Raw genomic sequence first — 4675 nt, forward strand, 5'->3', positions numbered from 1 at the left:
TGGGGCTGTGAATGGGGTTGCCTGGCTCCTTGAAGAGCAGCAAGAGCTTTTGGTCCTGGCCCATTTGGTGTTGGAGGAATCCGTGGACGTTCGCAATTGCTGAGCCGGCTCCGGCTGTACTCAGCGGCGCAGGCAGCTAGTATTGGACTTTGGGAGTCTCTCGCAAGAGAGAGCGCCAGCGTTTGTGGGGCTGTGAATGGGGTTGCCTGGCTCCTTGAAGAGCAGCAAGAGCTTTCGGTCCTGCCTCCTTTGGTGTGGGAGGAATCCCTGGACGTTCGCAATTGCTGAGCCGGGCTCCCGCTGTACCGAGCGGCACAGGCAGCTAGTATTGGACTTTGGGAGGCTCTCGCAAGAGAGAGCGCCAGCGTTTGTGGGGCTGTGAAGGGGGTTGCCTGGCTCCTTGAAGAGCAGCAAGAGCTTTTGGTCCTGGCCCCTTTGGTGTGGGAGGAATCCCTGGACGTTCGCAATTGCTGCGCCTGGCTCCGGCTGTACCGAGGATTGCAGGCAGCTAGTATTGGACTTTGGGAGGCTCTCGCAAGAGAGAGCGCCAGCGTTTGTGGGGCTGTGAATGGGGTTGCCTGGCTCCTTCAAGAGCAGCAAGAGCTTTTGGTCCTGGCCCCTTTGGTGTGGGAGGAATCCCTGGACGTTCGCAATTGCTGAGCCGGGCTCCGGCTGTACTGAGGGGCGCAGGCAGCTAGTATTGGACTTTGGGAGGCTCTCGCAAGAGAGAGCGCCAGCGTTTGTGGGGCTGTGAATGGGGTTGCCTGGCTCCTTGAAGAGCAGCAAGAGCTTTTGGTCCTGGCCCCTTTGGTGTGGCAGGAATCCCTGGACGTTCGCAATTGCTGAGCCGGGCTCCGGCTGTACTGAGGGGCGCAGGCAGCTAGTATTGGACTTTGGGAGGCTCTCGCAAGAGAGAGCGCCAGCGTTTGTGGGGCTGTGAATGGGGTTGCCTGGCTCCTTGAAGAGCAGCAAGAGCTTTTGGTCCTGGCACCTTTGGGGAGGGAGGAATCCCTGGACGTTCGCAATTGCTGAGCTGGGCTCCGGCTGTACTCGGTGGTGCAGGCAGCTAGTATTGGACTTTGGGAGGTTCTCGCAAGAGAGAGCGCCAGCGTTTGTGGGGCTGTGAATGGGGTTGCCTGGCTCCTTGAAGAGCAGCAAGAGCTTTTGGTCCTGGCCCCTTTGGTGTGGCAGGAATCCCTGGACGTTCGCAATTGGTGAGCCGGGCTCTGGCTGTACCGAGCGGCGCAGGCAGCTAGTATTGGACTTTAGGAGGCTGTCGCAAGAGAGAGCGCCAGCGTTTGTGGGGCTGTGAATGGGGTTGCTTGGCTCCTTGAAGAGCAGCAAGAGCATTTGGTCCTGGTACCTTTGGTGTGGGAGGAATCCCTGGACGTTCGCAATTGGTGAGCCGGGCTCTGGCTGTACCGAGCGGCGCAGGCAGCTAGTGTTGGACTTTGGGAGGCTGTCGCAAGAGAGAGCGCCAGCGTTTGTGGGGCTGTGAATGGGGTTGCCTGGCTCCTTGAAGAGCAGCAAGAGCTTTTGGTCCTGGCCCCTTTGGTGTGGGAGGAATCCCTGGACGTTCGCAATTGCTGAGCTGGGCTCCGGCTGTACTCGGTGGTGCAGGCAGCTAGTATTGGACTTTGGGAGTCTCTCGCAAGAGAGAGCGCCATCGTTTGTGGGGCTGTGAATGGGGTTGCCTGGCTCCTTGAAGAGCAGCAAGAGCTTTTGGTCCTGGCCCCTTTGGTGTGGCAGGAATCCCTGGACGTTCGCAATTGCTGAGCCGGGCTCCGGCTGTACTGAGGGGCGCAGGCAGATAGTATTGGACTTTGGGAGGCTGTCGCAAGAGAGAGCGCCAGCGTTTGTGGGGCTGTGAATGGGGTTGCCTGGCTCCTTGAAGAGCAGCAAGAGCTTTTGGTCCTGGCCCCTTTGGTGTGGGAGGAATCCCTGGACGTTCGCAGTTGCTGAGCCGGGCTCCGGCTGTACTCGGTGGTGGAGGCAGCTAGTATTGGACTTTGGGAGTCTCTCGCAAGAGAGAGCGCCAGCGTTTGTGGGGCTGTGAATGGGGTTGCCTGGCTCCTTGAAGAGCAGCAAGAGCTTTTGGTCCTGGCCCCTTTGGTGTGGGAGGAATCCCTGGACGTTCGCAATTGCTGAGCCGGGCTCTGGCTGTACCGAGCGGCGCAGACAGCTAGTGTTGGACTTTGGGAGGCTGTCGCAAGAGAGAGCGCCAGCGTTTGTGGGGCTGTGAATGGGGTTGCCTGGCTCCTTGAAGAGCAGCAAGAGCTTTTGGTCCTGGCCCCTTTGGTGTGGGAGGAATCCCTGGACGTTCGCAATTGCTGAGCCGGGCTCCGGCTGTACTGAGGGGCGCAGGCAGCTAGTATTGGACTTTGGGAGTCTCTCGAAAGAGAGAGCGCCAGCGTTTGTGGGGCTGTGAATGGGGTTGCCTGGCTCCTTGAAGAGCAGCAAGAGCTTTTGGTCCTGGCACCTTTGGTGTGGGAGGAATCCCTGGACGTTTGCAATTGCTGAGCTGGGCTCCCGCTGTACCGAGGGGCACAGGCAGCTAGTATTGGACTTTGGGAGGCTGTCGCAAGAGAGAGCGCCAGCGTTTGTGGGGCTGTGAATGGGGTTGCCTGGCTCCTTGAAGAGCAGCCAGAGCTTTTGGTCCTGGCCCCTTTGGTGTGGGAGGAATCCCCGGACGTTCGCAGTTCCTGAGCCGGGCTCCGGCTGTACTGAGGGGCGCAGGCAGCTAGTATTGGACTTTGGGAGGCTGTCGCAAGAGAGAGCGCCAGCGTTTGTGGGGCTGTGAATGGGGTTGCCTGGCTCCTTGAAGAGCAGCAAGAGCTTTTGGTCCTGGCACCTTTGGTGTGGGAGGAATCCCTGGACGTTTGCAATTGCTGAGCTGGGCTCCCGCTGTACCGAGCGGCACAGGCAGCTAGTATTGGACTTTGGGAGGCTGTCGCAAGAGAGAGCGCCATCGTTTGTGGGGCTGTGAATGGGGTTGCCTGGCTCCTTGAAGAGCAGCAAGAGCTTTTGGTCCTGGCCCCTTTGGGGAGGGAGGAATCCCTGGACGTTCGCAATTGCTGAGCCGGGCTCCGGCTGTACTCAGTGGTGGAGGCAGCTAGTATTGGACTTTGGGAGGCTCTCGCAAGAGAGAGCGCCAGCATTTGTGGGGCTGTGAATGGGGTTGCCTGGCTCCTTGAAGAGCAGCAAGAGCTTTTGGTCCTGGCCCCTTTGGTGTGGCAGGAATCCCTGGACGTTCGCAATTGCTGAGCCGGGCTCTGGCTGTACCGAGCGGCGCAGGCAGCTAGTATTGGACTTTGGGAGGCTGTCGCAAGAGAGAGCGCCAGCGTTTGTGGGGCTGTGAATGGGGTTGCCTGGCTCCTTGAAGAGCAGCAAGAGCTTTTGGTCCTGGCCCCTTTGGTGTGGGAGGAATCCCTGGACGTTCGCAATTGCTGAGCTGGGCTCCGGCTGTACTCGGTGGTGCAGGCAGCTAGTATTGGACTTTGGGAGTCTCTCGCAAGAGAGAGCGCCAGCGTTTGTGGGGCTGTGAATGGGGTTGCCTGGCTCCTTGAAGAGCAGCAAGAGCTTTTGGTCCTGGCCCCTTTGGTGTGGGAGGAATCCCTGGACGTTTGCAATTGCTGAGCCGGGCTCCGGCTGTACTGAGGGGCGCAGGCAGCTAGTATTGGACTTTGGGAGGCTGTCGCAAGAGAGAGCGCCATCGTTTGTGGGGCTGTGAATGGGGTTGCCTGGCTCCTTGAAGAGCAGCAAGAGCTTTTAGTCCTGGCCCCTTTGGTGTGGGAGGAATCCCTGGACGTTCGCAATTGCTGAGCCGGGCTCCGGCTGTACCGAGCGGCGCAGGCAGCTAGTATTGGACTTTGGGAGGCTCTCGCAAGAGAGAGCGCCAGCGTTTGTGGGGCTGTGAATGGGGTTGCCTGGCTCCTTGAAGAGCAGCAAGAGCTTTTGGTCCTGGCCCCTTTGGTGTGGCAGGAATCCCTGGACGTTCGCAATTGCTGCGCCTGGCTCCGGCTGTACCGAGGATTGCAGGCAGCTAGTATTGGACTTTGGGAGGCTCTCGCAAGAGAGAGCGCCAGTGTTTGTGGGGCTGTGAATGGGGTTGCCTGGCTCCTTGAAGAGCAGCAAGAGCTTTTGGTCCTGGCCCCTTTGGTGTGGGAGGAATCCCTGGACGTTCGCAATTGCTGCGCCTGGCTCCGGCTGTACCGAGGGGCGCAGGCAGCTAGTATTGGTCTTTGGGAGGCTGTCGCAAGAGAGAGCGCCAGCGTTTGTGGGGCTGTGAATGGGGTTGCCTGGCTCCTTGAAGAGCAGCAAGAGCTTTTGGTCCTGGCCCCTTTGGTGTGGGAGGAATCCCTGGACGTTCGCAATTGCTGAGCCTGGCTCCGGCTGTACTGAGGGGCGCAGGCAGCTAGTATTGGACTTTGGGAGGCTGTCGCAAGAGAGAGCGCCAGCGTTTGTGGGGCTGTGAATGGGGTTGCGTGGCTCCTTGAAGAGCAGCAAGAGCTTTTGGTCCTGGCCCCTTTGGTGTGGGAGGAATCCCTGGAAGTTTGGAATTGCTGAGCTGGGCTCCGGCTGTACCGAGCGGCACAGGCAGCTAGTGTTGGACTTTGGGAGGCTGTCGCAAGAGAGAGCGCCATCGTTTGTGGGGCTGTGAATGGGGTTGCCTGGC

The sequence above is a fragment of the Platalea leucorodia genome (genome assembly GCF_965183815.1).
Source record: "Platalea leucorodia genome assembly, contig: HAP1_HAP1_SCAFFOLD_109, whole genome shotgun sequence".
In the NCBI taxonomy this organism is placed as follows: Eukaryota; Metazoa; Chordata; class Aves; order Pelecaniformes; family Threskiornithidae; genus Platalea; species Platalea leucorodia.